The sequence below is a fragment of the Rutidosis leptorrhynchoides genome, chromosome 4 (genome assembly GCF_046630445.1).
Source record: "Rutidosis leptorrhynchoides isolate AG116_Rl617_1_P2 chromosome 4, CSIRO_AGI_Rlap_v1, whole genome shotgun sequence".
In the NCBI taxonomy this organism is placed as follows: domain Eukaryota; kingdom Viridiplantae; phylum Streptophyta; class Magnoliopsida; order Asterales; family Asteraceae; genus Rutidosis; species Rutidosis leptorrhynchoides.
Window position 1 is genome coordinate 536880762 of NC_092336.1, and position 16901 is coordinate 536897662.

Consider the following 16901-nt stretch of genomic DNA (forward strand, 5'->3'; position numbering starts at 1 on the left):
TACAAACGTTGCATTTATTTCTTAAAGGCAATCTATTATTACATCGAGAGTTGACATATTAGCCTAACATTTTATAACAACCAAATGATCTAATCTGCCATTTGCATAACAATAGTCTTTAATGAACTTCAATGACTCGAATGCAACGTCCTTGTATCATAGCTTAAATGGTCCCAAACAATATCCTTAATATGAGTTAATGCACAGCGGAAGACTTAATTCGTACCTGAGAATAACATGCTTTTAAAACGTCAACATAAAGTTGGTGAGATATATAGGTTTGTTGCTAGCAGCGTTATAACAATGGACCACAAGATTTCGTATATAATCATTTCAATAAAAATATTCTAAGTGGTTGAGCACTTGGTAACCATACTTAACATTTAATCACGTCGCATATTCCCTTTAATATGAAATCTTACTACACCGTACCAAGTGTAGTCACAAAACGAAGTACTGTGCAACCGTTGAATACTGGTCGTCCAGTCCGGTTGGGGTTGTCAGGCCCGATAGATCTATCAACAGGATTCGCGTTTACAATACCGCTGTAAATATTAGTTACCAAGCTACAGGGAAGTATGCCAGTGGTACAACTCAACGTAGAACATATTTTTCAGTTACTTGTGTCCATATCGTAAAACATAAAATACATGTATTCTCATCCCGAAATATTTAGAGTTTAAAAGTGGGACTATATACTCACTGTTGTCTCGAAGATATATATAATTTGACTTGGTCTCCGGTTGATATCACGAACCTATCCATATATAATATATCAATACCTTTTCTTTTTAAACAAACGTCACATATATATACTTGTTATACTTTTAATACTTTGAATAATTCCTTAGTCCGTAGTTAGCGTTTCGATGTTAGTAATTCAATTTTAATGGTTCATTTTTAGATGTTTAATATACCCGCAATAAATAAACCCCCAACGAAATAAATAAAACTCCCATAAAACCCCATCGTATATGTGTTGGTCGAGATTAATCTTGACCCATGGTACCGGTGTTGTCAAATGACGTGTTGCGTACATAAAGTACCGGTGTTGTCAAATGACGTGTTGCGTACAATCATGGGATCTTATGATTAATCTTCTCGTGTTGTTTACGGGTGATCCTGAACCATATGAAATTGAATTATGAATACATATATATAAAATATCATGTTATCTTAGAAATATGTGATTTATATCTTTTTTTCCAATTGATCCCGTAGTTGAAATGATCTAGGATAACCAATTTTGTTTCGGTCATAGTTTCTTCGTTACAAGTCCGTTTTCGTTGATTCAAATTGCCATCTTCTTGGATCGAGTTCTTCTTTAAGACTATGAACTGTAAATACCTTGGTTTGTATTCAAAATCATACGGCATAAGTGAAACATTAATGAAACATATGAAGTTAAACATTTTGTTACAAAAAAAATCATTTAATGACCATTTTTCTAAAAATACTTATACTTTGAAAAACCAAGTTTTACCTTATTAAATTAGCATATATTTAAGTTATATTACAGGTCTTGAAGTATTTTAAAAGTTAAGTTAGAAGGATCTATTTAGTTTGCAAACAAGTTTGAAAACATTCAAACTATGTTCTTGTTGTTAAACTTTTGTACCACAAAATAAGATAGCTATATATATATATGAATCGAATAAGGTTATGAACATAGATACTACCTCAAGTTCCTTGGACAAGGTTGCTGTAAAAGAGGAGTAAGAAGCTAGAATCAAAAGGGTGTTGGAAGTGGATGAAAGATTGGAAGTAAGTTGGTGTTCTTGGAAGGTTTTCTTGAAGTGTTTTTGTATGATTTTCTTATGGTGTTTTAGTATGGTTTTTGAAGCTAGATCTTCTTGAAAACTTTGCTGAATTGATTAAGGGTTTTAAGGCTTCAAAGTATGTGTGTGTTTTGGCTAAAATATTGAAGTAAAATGAAACAAAAATGCTCATGTATTTATACTAAAAAAAACGTGTATAATGGGAGTATATGGACAAAATTTTCAAGTAATCATTTTATGTATCTAGTCCTAATTGCTTCCAAATACAATTACCTAGCCCTAAGGGCATGTACAATGGCTGGTTAGGTGGTGATTTGACATGTATTTACTATTAGTAAATACGTATAGAAGCTATGTATGATACGAGTACAAATACTCTAGGTATACGTATAGAATTTTGTGAAAAATGGAATGAGGATTCAAATATAGCTATCTTTTGTGAATACACTTATATGGTTTTATGTATTTAAGTCTTTAAAAGTGATTAAATACATTACTTATACGATATATGTATAAACATTATAGGTTGTAAGTATTTATGTCAAATAACGTTACGTATTGTTATTGTTTTGAAAACTTAAGTTAGTAGTTTCAAAATATACTTATAACTTGTTGTTATTAATACAAAATGAGATATTAAAACATTCATTAATCATGTTAAATATGTATATATACATATATATACGCAAACGTATAATTATCATATATTGTATAGTTCGTGATATCGTCGGTCAAACTAGACGGTCAAACGTTGTGTAAAACTCTTTTCGGAAATATAAATCTCGACAATTTGGATTACTTATCATGTTGGTAAGTTTTAATTTATGTAAATATTAATCTTATAAGTATAGAACGATCGAAAAAAATGCGGGTCAACTTTAGGGTTTTTGCTTATCGTGTCGGAACCATATAGAGATTAGAGTTTAAATTTGGTCGGAAATTTCCGGGTCGTTACAGCTATTGTCAAGGAACATGATAAAGCTTTCGATGAACTGGAAGCTGCTGAGAAAGCACTTGCTACTGCCCCTGTAGAAACTAACTGGACCATAGAACTATCTGATCATTATTATAGGGGCAAGTATGGTGATGTGATGACCAGGAGATCAAATCCCAGCAAGATCATCAAAGTACACAAAGGCTCAAAAAGAGCTTTCAATATCAGTAGGGAAAATAACATTCAAGAGAGGATACACTATGCTGAATTCAGAACCTTAGGATTCAGTGAATGGATGGAGAAATTGGAGTATTTTATTGGTAAGGGTAAAAGTGCTATTAAAGATACACTTAAACCTGAACTCCAAAAGCTCTTTAACAAAGCAACAAAATTTGGGAATGCACCAGTAGTGAATGTAGAAGAAGTTCTTTATCAAAAGCCTAAAGGAAAGAAATCTATTGGTGAAGGCCCACACAGAAGAGATCCCATCATTTTATCTCCTCATATTCTAGTATATGACCCTGCTGAGCTACCTATCCTATTCCCTGAAGCCTGGGCTACCTGGAAAGTTAAAGAAGAAGAGCTATCTGGTGATGAACAAGAGAAAGACAAAGATAAAGACAGATAGCCTTCTAGTGCTCAAATGGTATCTTTTGTTACTTCATTTTTCATTATAATGTGTTGTAAATGTTTGTATATATTATGCTGTAATGAAAGTGAAACGAGTTTATCTTCAAAATTATATCATTTTATAAGATATAGATAACTTAGAAAAAGATCCCAAAACAAACTTAAAAAGGGACAAATTTACTGCCTATTTTTTGCTAGGTTCCTTAGTGTTGGCTTTAGTGTTTTCTCTACATGTCATAGATTTTGTCATCATCAAATAGGGGGAGATTGTAGAGTCCCCAAAATAATTAAGAATTTAATATAACAAAACAGAATTTATTTGAACTAAAATGTTATGTGCAGCCAGCACAAGTTTGTTCATGTATAGTCAGCAAATATTGTTGTGTCAAGTGTTTAGTATGCTGCCTAGTCTACCAGCACAAGGTAGAGTGTATTCTTCGAATCAGCACAGGATGAGTACCCAGTATTTCAAGAATATCAAGTGACTCAGCATGAGAAGAACCAGTATATCTGGTAATCAGCATACAACACAAGACAGCCATGCTCCATTACAAGCATGGTGGTTTCCTGATGAAATGTCCCGTTCATATTGATTATAAACGTTCCATATTAATTGATTTCGTTGCGAGGTTTTGACCTCTATATGAGACGTTTTTCAAAGACTGCATTCATTTTTAAAACAACCATAACCTTTATTTTATCAATAAAGGTTTTAAAAGCATTACGTAGATTATCAAATAATGATAATCTAAAATATACTGTTTACACACGACCATTACATAATGGTTTACAATAGAAATATATTACATCGACATATGTTTCTTGAACGCAGTTTTTACACAATGTCATACAAACATGGACTCCAAATCTTGTCCTTATTTTAGTATGCAACAGCGGAAGCTCTTAGTATTCACCTGAGAATAAACATGCTTTAAACGTCAACAAAAATGTTGGTGAGTTATAGGTTTAACCTATATATATCAAATCATAACAATAGACCACAAGATTTCATATTTCAATACACATCCCATACATAGAGATAAAAATCATTCATATGGTGAACACTTGGTAACCGACATTAACAAGATGCATATATAAGAATATCCCCATCATTCCGGGACACCCTTCGGATATGATATAAATTTTGAAGTACTAAAGCATCCGGTACTTTGGATGGGGTTTGTTAGGCCCAATAGATCTATCTTTAGGATTCGCGTCAATTAGGGTGTCTGTTCCCTAATTCTTAGATTACCAGACTTAATAAAAAGGGGCATATTCGATTTCGATAATTCAACCATAAAATGTAGTTTCACGTACTTGTGTCTATTTTGTAAATCATTTATAAAACCTGCATGTATTCTCATCCCAAAAATATTAGATTTTAAAAGTGGGACTATAACTCACTTTCACAGATATTTCCTTCCTCGGAAATAAGATTTGGCCACGGATCGATTCACGAACCTATACAAATATGTACATATATATCAAAGTATGATCAAAATATAATTACAACCATTTTTATTATGTTTTAAAGATTTGAGTGTATTAAGTCAGCTGTCCTCGTTAATAACCTACAACTAGTTGTCCACAGTTAGATGTACAGAAATAAATTGATATATATTATCTTGAATCAATCCGCGACCCAGTGTATACACGTCTCAGGCTAGATCACAACTCAAAGTATATATATTTTTGGAATCAACCTTAACCCTGTATAGCTAACTCCAACATTACTGCATACACAGTGTCTATGGTTGTTCCAAATAATATATATACATGGGTCGATATGATATGTCAAAACATTTGTATACGTGTCTATGGTATCCCAAGATTACATAATATATTAGAATACATGTATAATACAATATAAGTTAGCTAGGATATGATTTGTATAGATTTGTTAAACATTTCCCGTAGCTAAAAAGATCAAAAATATCCAATCTTGTTTTACCCATAACTTCTTCATTTTAAATCCATTTTGAGTGAATCAAATTGCTATGGTTTCATATTGAACTCTAATTTAAGAATCCAAACAGAAAAAGTATAAGTTTATAGTCGGAAATTTAAGTTACATGTCAATTACTAAAGAGGTAGTCATTTTCATCGAAAGAACGACATCTTGATGACCATTTTGAAAAACATACTTTCACTTTGAGTTTAACCAAGATTTTTGGATATAGTTTCATGTTCATATGAAAAATCATTTTCGCAGAAGAACACCTTTTAAATCAAAGTTTATCATAGTTTTTAATTATCCAAACCAAAACAGCCACCGGTTTCACTACGACGGCGTATATCCGATTTTATGGTGTTCATCGTGTTTCCAGGTTTTAAATCATTAAGTTAGCATATCATATAGATATAGAACATGTGTTTATTTGATTTTAGAAGTCAAGTTAGAAGGATTAACTTGTGTTTGTGAACAAGTTTAGAATTAACTAAACTATGTTCTAGTGATTACAAGTTTAAACCTTCGAATAAGATAGCTTTATATGTATGAATCGAATGATGTTATGAACATCATTACTACCTCAAATTTTCTGGATAAAGCTACTGGAAATGAGAAAAATGGATCTAGCTTCAAAGGATCCTTGGATGGCTTGAAAGTTCTTGAAGCAGAATCATGACACGAAAATAGTTCAAGTAAGATTTTCACTCGAAATAAGATTGTTATAGTTGTAGAAATTGAATCAAAGTTTGAATATGAATATTACCTTGAATTAGAAAGATAACCTACTATAAATAACAAAGGTTCCTTGATCTTAGATGATTACTTGGAATGGATTAGAAAGCTTGGAAGTAGACTTGCAAACTTGAAAGTATTCTTGATTTTTATGAAACTATACTTATGGAATTTATGAAGAACACTTAGAACTTGAAGATGGAACTTGAGAGAGATCAATTAGATGAAGAAAATTGAAGAATGAAAGTGTTTGTAGGTTTTTTTGGTCGTTGGTATATGGATTAGATATAAACGATATGTAATTTTGTTTTCATGTAAATAAGTCATGAATGATTACTAATATTTTTGTAATTTTATGAGATATTTCATGCTAGTTGCCAAATGATGGTTCCCACATGTGTTAGGTGACTCACATGGGCTGCTAAGAGCTGATCATTGGAGTGTATATACCAATAGTACATACATATAAAATCTGTGTATTGTACGAGTACGAATACGGGTGCATACGAGTAGAATTGTTGATGAAACTGAACGAGGATGTAATTGTAAGCATTTTTGTTAAGTAGAAGTGCTTTGATATGTGTCTTGAAGTCTTTCAAAAGTGTAAGAATACATATCAAAACACAACATGTATATACATTCTAATGGAGTCGTTAAGTCTTCGTTAGTCGTTACATGTAAGTGTTGTTTTGAAACCTTTAAGTTAACGATCTCAATTAATGTTGTTAACCCAATGTTTATTATATCAAATGAGATGTTAAATTATTATGTTATCATGATATTATAATGTATGAATATCTCTAAATATGATATATACATTAAAATATCGTTACAACGATAATCGTTACATATAAGTCTCGTTTCGTAATTCTTAAGTTAGTAGTCTTGTTTTTACTTATGTAGTTCATTGTTAACATACTTAATGATATATTTAAATATCATTTTATCATTTTAAATATAGTGTATCAATATCTTAATATGATACATATGTATTTAGTAGACGTTATCATAATGATAATCGTTATATATATCATTTCGAGTTTCTTAACTTAGTAATCTCATTTCTTATGTATATCACACATTGTTAATATACTTAGTGAGATACTTACTTATAATAATCTTATTTTAACCATATATATATGTCTATATATACACCACAACATGTAGTTTTTACAAATTTGTAACGTTCGTGAATCGCCGGTCAACTTGGGTGATCAATTGTCTATATGAAACTTATTTCATTTAATCAAGTCTTAACAAGTTTGATTGCTTAACACGTTGGAAACATGTAATCATGTAAATATCAATCTCAATTAATATATATAAACATGGAAAAGTTCGGGTCACTACAGTACCTACCCGTTAAATAAATTTCGTCCCGAAATTTTAAGCTGTTGAAGGTGTTGATGAATCTTCTGGAAATAGATACGGGTATTTCTTCTTCATCTGATCTGCACGCTCCTAGGTGAACTCGGGTCCTCTAAGAGCATTCCATCGAACCTTAATAATCGGTATCTTGTTTTGCTTAACTCTTTTAACCTCACGATCCATTATTTCGACGGGTTCTTCAATGAATTGAAGTTTTTCATTGATTTGGATTTTGTCCAACGGAATAGTGAGATCTTCTTTAGCAAAACATTTCTTCAAATTCGAGATGTGGAAAGTGTTATGTACAGCCGCGAGTTGTTAAGGTAGCTCCAGTTGGTAAGCTACTAGTCCGACACGGTCTATAATCTTGAATGGTCCAATGTACCTTGGATTTAGTTTCCCCCGTTTACCAAATCGAACAACGCCTTTCCAAGGTAAAACCTTAAGCATGACCATTTCTCCAATTTCAAACTCTATATCTTTTCTTTTACTGTCCGCGTAGCTCTTTTGTTGACTCTGGGCGGTTTTCAATCGTTGTTGAATTTGGATGATTTTCTCGGTAGTTTCTTGTATTATCTCCGGACCCATAATCTGTCTATCCCCCACTTCATTCCAACAAATCGGAGACCTGCACTTTCTACCATAAAGTGCCTCAAACGACGCCATCTCAATACTAGAATGATAACTGTTGTTGTAGGAAAATTCTGCTAATGGTAGGTGTCGATCCCAACTGTTTCCGAAATCAATAACACATGCTCGTAGCATGTCTTCAAGCGTTTGTATCATCCTTTCGCTCTGCCCATCAGTTTGTGGATGATAGGCAGTACTCACGTCTAGACGAGTCCCCAATGCTTGTTGCAACATCTGCCAAAACCTTGAAACAAATCTACCATCCCTATTAGAGATAATAGAGACGGGTATTCCATGTCTGGAGACAACCTCCTTCAAATACAATCGCGCCAACTTCTCCATTTTGTCATCTTCTCTCATTGGTAGGAAGTGTGCTGACTTGGTGAGACGATCAATTATTACCCAAATAGTATCATAACCACTTGCATTCCTTGGCAATTTAGTAATAAAATCCATGGTAATGTTTTCCCATTTCCATTCCGGGATTTCAGGTTGTTGTAGTAGACCTGATGGTTTCTGATGTTCAGCTTTGCTCTTAGAACACGTCAAACATTCTCCTACATATTTAACAATATCCGCTTTCATACCCGGCCACCAAAAGTGTTTCTTGAGATCTTTATACATCTTCCCCACTCCGGGATGTATTGAATATCTGGATTTATGTGCTTCCTTAAGTACCATTTCTCTCACATCTCCAAACCTTAGTACCCAAATTCTATCAGCCCTATATCGGGTTCCTTCTTCCCGAATATTAAGATGTTTCTTTGATTCTTTGGGTATCTCATTCTTCAACTTTCCTTCTTTTACAACCCCCTGTTGCGCCTCCTTTATTTGAGTAGTAAGGTTAGTACGAATAATTAAATTCATAGCTTTTACCCGTATAGGTTCTATGTCCTTTCTACTCAAAGCGTCAGCTCCACATTCGCCTTCCCCGGGTGGTATCGAATCTCAAAATCATAATCATTCAACAGTTCAATCCACCTGCGTTGTCTCATATTCAGTTGCTTCTGATTAAATATATGTTGGAGACTTTTGTGGTCGGTATATATAATACTTTTGACCCCATATAAATAATGCCTCCAAGTCTTTAATGCAAAAACAACAGCACCCAATTCCAAACCGTGAGTCGTATAATTTTGCTCGTGAATCTTCAATTGTCTAGACGCATAAGCAATCACCTTCATTCATTGCATTAATACACAACCGAGACCTTGCTTTGATGCGTCACAATAAATCACAAAATCATCATTTCCTTCAGGCAATGACAATATAGGTGCCGTAGTTAGCTTTTTCTTCAATAACTAAAATGCCTTCTCTTGTTCATCCTTCCATTCAAATTTCTTCCCTTTATGCGTTAATGCAGTCAAGGGTTTTGCTATTTTGGAAAAATCTTGGATGAATCTTCTGTAGTAACCAGCCAATCCTAAAAATTGACGTATATGCTTCAGAGTTTTTGGGGTTTCCCACTTTTCAACGGTTTCGATCTTTGCCGGGTCCCCCTGGATACCTTCTTTGTTCACTATGTGACCGAGGAATTGAACTTCTTCCGACCAAAATGCACACTTTAAAAACTTAGCGTACAGTTTTTCTTTCCTCAATACTTCTAGCACTTTTCTCAAATGTTCTTCGTGCTCTTGATCATTCTTTGAGTAAATAAGTATGTCATCGATGAAAACAATGACAAACTTGTCAAGATCTGGCCCACACACTCGGTTCATAAGGTCCATGAACACAGCTGGTGCGTTAGTCAATCCAAAAGGCATAACCATAAACTCGTAATGACCATAACGCGTCCTAAAAGCAGTTTTTGGAATATCATCCTCCTTTACTCGCATTTGATGATATCTAGAACGTAAATCGATTTTCGAATAAACTGACGAGACTTGTAGTTGATCAAATAAGTCATCAATTCTCGGCAGTGGATAACGGTTTTTGATGGTAAGTTTATTCAACTCTCTGTAGTCAATACACAACCTAAATGTACCATCCTTCTTCTTGACAAACAAAACAGGAGCTCCCCATGGTGATGTGCTTGGTCGAATGAAACCACGTTCTAATAGTTCTTGCAGTTGGCTTTGCAGTTCTTTCATCTCGCTGGGTGCGAGTCTGTAAGGAGCACGAGCTATTGGTGTAGCTCCTGGTACAAGATCTATTTGAAATTCAACAGATCGATGTGGAGGTAGTCCCGGTAATTCTTTCGGAAATACATCGGGAAATTCTTTTGCGACGGGAACATCATTTATGCTCTTTTCTTCAGTTTGTACTTTCTCGACGTGTGCTAGAACAGCATAGCAACCTTTTCTTATTAGTTTTAGTGCCTTCAAATTACTAATAAGATGTAGCTTCGTGTTGTCCTTTTCTCCGTACACCATTAAGGGTTCTCCTTCTTCTCGTACAATGCGAATTGCATTTTGTAACATACGATCTCTGCTTTCATCTCCTTCAGCCAGTCTGTAGTGACCCGAACTTTTCCATGTTTATATATATATTAAATGAAATTGTTATTTACATGATTAAGTGTTTCCAACATGTTAAGCAATCAAACTTGTTAAGACTTGATTAATTGAAATAGGTTTCATATAGACAATTGACCACCCAAGTTGACCGGTGATTCACGAACGTTAAAACTTGTAAAAACTATATGATGACATATATATGGATATATATATAGTTAACATGATATTATGATAAGTAAACATATCATTAAGTATATTAACAATGAACTACATATGTAAAAACAAGACTACTAACTTAATGATTTTGAAACGAGACGTATATGTAACGATTATTGTTGTAACGACATTTAATGTATATATATATCATATTAAGAGATATTTATACATCATAATATCATGATAATATAATAATTTAAAATCTCATTTGATATTATAAACATTGGGTTAACAACACTTAACAAGATCGTTAACCTAAAGGTTTCAAAACAACACTTACATGTAACGACTAACGATGACTTAACGACTCAGTTAAAATGTATATACATGTAGTATTTTAATATGTATTCATACACTTTTGAAAGAATTCAAGCACTTATCAAAATACTTCTACTTAACAAAAATACTTACAATTACATCCTCGTTCAGTTTCATCAACAATTCTACTCGTATGCACCCGTATTCGTACTCGTACAATACACAGCTTTTAGATATATGTAATATTAGTATATACACTCCAATGATCAGCTCTTAGCAGCCCATGTGAGTCACCTAACACATGTGGGAACCATCATTTGACAACTAGCATGAAATATCTCATAAAATTACAAAAATATGAGTAATCATTCATGACTTATTTACATGAAAACAAAATTACATATCCTTTATATCTAATCCATACACCAACAACTAAAAACACCTACAAACACTTTCATTCTTCAATTTTCTTCATCTAATTGATCTCTCTCAAGTTCTATCTTCAAGTTCTAAGTGTTCTTCACAAATTCCAAAAGTTCTAGTTTCATAAAATCAAGAATACTTCCAAGATTGCAAGTTTACTTCCAAGTTTTCTAAATCTATTCCAAGTAATCATCCAAGATTAAGAAACCTTTGTTACTTACAGTAGGTTATCTTTCTAATACAAGGTAATAATCATATTCAAACTTTAATTCAATTTCTATAACTATAACAATCTTATTTCGAGTGGAAATCTTACTTGAAATTGTTTTCGTGTCATGATTCTGCTTCAAGAACTTTCAAGCCATCCAAGGATCCTTTGAAGCTAGATCCATTTTTTTCATTTCCAGTAGGTTTATCCAAGGAACTTGAGGTAGTAATGATGTTCATAACATCATTCGATTCATACATAAAAAGCTGTCTTATTCAACGTTATAAACTTGTAATCACTAGAACATAGTTTAGTTAATTCTAAACTTGTTCGCAAATAAAGTTAATCCTTATAAATAGACTTTTAAAATTAACTAAACACATGTTCTATATATATATATATGATATGCTAACTTAATGATTTAAAACCCGGAAACACGATAAACACCATAAAACTGGATATACGCCGTCATAGTAAAATCGGGGGCTGTTTTGGTTGGGATAATTAAAAGCTAAGAAGAAATTTGATTTAAAAGCTATACTTCTGGAAAAATTATTTTTCTTATGAACATGAAACTATGTCCAAAAATCATGGTTAAACTCAAAGTGAAAGTATGTTTTTCAAAATGGTCATCAAGATGTCGTTCTTTCGACGAAAATGACTGCCTCTTTCAAAAACGACTTGTAACTTGTATTTCCGACTATAAACTTATACTTTTTCTATTTAGATTCATAAATTTAAGTTCAATACGAAACTGTGGCCACTGGAATCACTCAAAACGGATTAGAAACGAAGAAATGGCGAGTAAAACAAGATTGATAAAAACTACTCATTTTACCTACGTGAAAGTTAGTAATAAATCTATTCCAACCATAACCTAACCAACTTATATTGTATATTATGTAATATTGAGATACCATAGACACGTATACAATGTTTCAACCTATCATGTCGACCCATATATATATATATTGCGGAACAACCATAGACACTCTATATGTGAATGTTGGAGTTAGCTATACAGGGTTGAGGTTGATTCCAAAATATATATATAGTTTGAGTTGTGATCAATAATGAGATACGTATACACTGGGTCGTGGATTGATTCAAGATAATATTTATCGATTTATTTCTGTACATCTAACTGTGGGCAACTAGTTGTAGGTTACTAACGAGGACAGCTGACTTAATAAACTTAAAACATCAAAATGTATTAAAAGTATTGTAAATATATTTTGAACATACTTTGATATATATGTATATATTGTTATAGGTTCGTGAATCAACCAGTGGCCAAGTCTTACTTCCCGACGAAGTAAAAATCTGTGAAAGTGAGTTATAGTCCCACTTTTAAAATCTAATATTTTTGGGATGAGAATACATGCAAGTTTTATAAATGATTTACAAAATAGACACAAGTACGTGAAACTACATTCTATGGTTGAATTATCGAAATCGAATATGCCCCTTTTTATTAAGTCTGGTAATTTAAGAATTAGGGAACAGACACCCTAATTGACGTAAATCCTAAAGATAGATCTATTGGGCCTAACAAACCCCATCCAAAGTACCGGATGCTTTAGTACTTCGAAATTTATATCATATCCGAAGTGAAATGTCCCGTTCTTATTGATTAAAAACGTTCCATATTAATTGATTTCGTTGCGAGGTTTTGACCTCTATATGAGACGTTTTTCAAAGACTGCATTCATTTTTAAAACAAACCATAACCTTTATTTCATAAATAAAGGTTTAAAAAGCTTTACGTAGATTATCAAATAATGATAATCTAAAATATCCTGTTTACACACGACCATTACATAATGGTTTACAATACAAATATGTTACATCGAAATCAGTTTCTTGAATGCAGTTTTTACACCATATCATACAAACATGGACTCCAAATCTTGTCCTTATTTTAGTATGCAACAGCGGAAGCTCTTAATATTCACCTGAGAATAAACATGCTTTAAACGTCAACAAAAATGTTGGTGAGTTATAGGTTTAACCTATATATATATCAAATCGTAACAATAGACCACAAGATTTCATATTTCAATACACATCCCATACATAGAGATAAAAATCATTCATATGGTGAACACCTGGTAACCGACATTAACAAGATGCATATATAAGAATATCCCCATCATTCCGGGACACCCTTCGGATATGATATAAATTTCGAAGTACTAAAGCATCCGGTACTTTGGATGGGGTTTGTTAGGCCCAATAGATCTATCTTTAGGATTCGCGTCAATTAGGGTGTCTGTTCCCTAATTCTTAGATTACCAGACTTAATAAAAAGGGGCATATTCGATTTCGATAATTCAACCATAGAATGTAGTTTCACGTACTTGTGTCTATTTTGTAAATCATTTATAAAACCTGCATGTATTCTCATCCCAAAAATATTAGATTTTAAAAGTGGGACTATAACTCACTTTCACAGATTTTTACTTCGTCGGGATGTAAGACTTGGCCACTGGTTGATTCACGAACCTATAACAATATATACATATATATATATCAAAGTATGTTCAAAATATATTTACAACACTTTTAATATATTTTGATGTTTTAAGTTTATTAAGTCAGCTGTCCTCGTTAGTAACCTACAACTAGTTGTCCACAGTTAGATGTACAGAAATAAATTGATAAATATTATCTTGAATCAATCCACTACCCAGTGTATACGTATCTCAGTATTGATCACAACTCAAACTATATATATTTTGGAATCAACCTCAACCCTGTATAGCTAACTCCAACATTCACATATAGAGTGTCTATGGTTGTTCCGAAATATATATAGATGTGTCGACATGATAGGTCGAAACATTGTATACATGTCTATGGTATCTCAAGATTACATAATATACAATACAAGTTGATTAAGTTATGGTTGGAATAGATTTGTTACCAATTTTCACGTAGCTAAAATGAGAAAAATTATCCAATCTTGTTTTACCCATAACTTCTTCATTTTAAATCCGTTTTGAGTGAATCAAATTGCTATGGTTTCATATTGATCTCTATTTTATGAATCTAAACAGAAAAAGTATAGGTTTATTGTTGGAAAAGTAAGTTACAAGTCGTTTTTGTAAAGGTAGTCATTTCAGTCGAAAGAACGACGTCTAGATGACCATTTTAGAAAACATACTTCCACTTTGAGTTTAACCATAATTTTTGGATATAGTTTCATGTTCATAATAAAAATCATTTTCTCAGAATAACAACTTTTAAATCAAAGTTTATCATAGTTTTTAATTAACTAACCCAAAACAGCCCGCGGTGTTACTACGACAGCGTAAATCCGGTTTTACGGTGTTTTTCGTGTTTCCAGGTTTTAAATCATTAAGTTAGCATATCATATAGATATAGAACATGTGTTTAGTTGATTTTAAAAGTCAAGTTAGAAGGATTAACTTTTGTTTGCGAACAAGTTTAGAATTAACTAAACTATGTTCTAGTGATTACAAGTTTAAACCTTCGAATAAGATAGCTTTATATATATGAATCGAATAATGTTATGAACATCTTTACTACCTTAAGTTCCTTGGATAAACCTACTGGAAAAGAGAAAAATGGATCTAGCTTCAACGGATCCTTGGATGGCTCGAAGTTCTTGAAGCAGAATCATGACACGAAAACAAGTTCAAGTAAGATCATCACTTGAAATAAGATTGTTATAGTTATAGAAATTGAACCAAAGTTTGAATATGATTATTACCTTGTATTAGAATGATAACCTACTGTAAGAAATAAAGATTTCTTGAGGTTGGATGATCACCTTACAAGATTAGAAGTGAGCTAGCAAACTTGAAAGTATTCTTGATTTTATGTAACTAGAACTTGTAGAATATATGAAGAACACTTAGAACTTGAAGATAGAACTTGAGAGAGATTAATTAGATGAAGAAAATTGAAGAATGAAAGTTTTTGTAGGTGTTTTTAGTCGTTGGTGTATGGATTAGATATAAAGGATATGTAATTTTGTTTTCATGTAAATAAGTCATGAATGATTACTCATATTTTTGTAATTTTATGAGATATTTCATGCTAGTTGCCAAATGATGGTTCCCACATGTGTTAGGTGACTCACATGGGCTGATAAGAGCTGATCATTGGAGTGTATATACCAATAGTACATACATCTAAAAGCTGTGTATTGTACGAGTACGAATACGGGTGCATACGAGTAGAATTGTTGATGAAACTGAACGAGGATGTAATTGTAAGCATTTTTGTTAAGTAGAAGTATTTTGATAAGTGTATTGAAGTCTTTCAAAAGTGTATAAATACATATTAAAACACTACATGTATATACATTTTAACTGAGTCGTTAAGTCATCGTTAGTCGTTACATGTAAGTGTTGTTTTGAAACCTTTAGGTTAACGATCTTGTTAAATGTTGTTAACCCAATGTTTATAATATCAAATGAGATTTTAAATTATTATATTATCATGATATTATGATATATTAATATATCTTAATATGATATATATTCATTTAAATGTCGTTACAACGATAATCGTTACATATATGTCTCGTTTCGAAATCCTTAAGTTAGTAGTCTTGTTTATATGTATGTAACTCATTGTTAATATACTTATGGAGATACTTACTTATAATAATCTCATTTTAACCATATGTATATCCATATATATATATATATATATATCGTCATGTCGTTTTTACAAGTTTTAACGTTCGTGAATCGCCGGTCAACTTGGGTGGTCAGTTGTCTATATGAAACATATTTCAATTAATCAAGTCTTAACAAGTTTAATTGCTTAACATGTTGGAAACATTTAATCATGTAAATATCAATCTCAATTAATATATATAAACATGGAAAAGTTCGGGTCACTACAGTACCTACCCGTTAAATAAATTTCGTCCCGAAATTTTAAGCTGTTGAAGGTGTTGACGAATCTTCTGGAAATAGATGCGGGTATTTCTTCTTCATCTGATCTTCACACTCCCAAGTGAACTCGGGTCCTCTACGAGCATTCCATCGAACCTTAACAATTGGTATCTTGTTTTGCTTAAGTCTTTTAACCTCACGATCCATTATTTCGACGGGTTCTTCGATGAATTGGAGTTTTTCGTTGATTTGGATTTCATCTAACGGAATAGTGAGATCTTCTTTAGCAAAACATTTCTTCAAATTCGAGACGTGGAAAGTGTTATGTACAGCCGCGAGTTGTTGAGGTAACTCAAGTCGGTAAGCTACTGGTCCAACACGATCAATAATCTTGAATGGTCCAATATACCTTGGATTTAATTTCCCTCGTTTACCAAATTGAA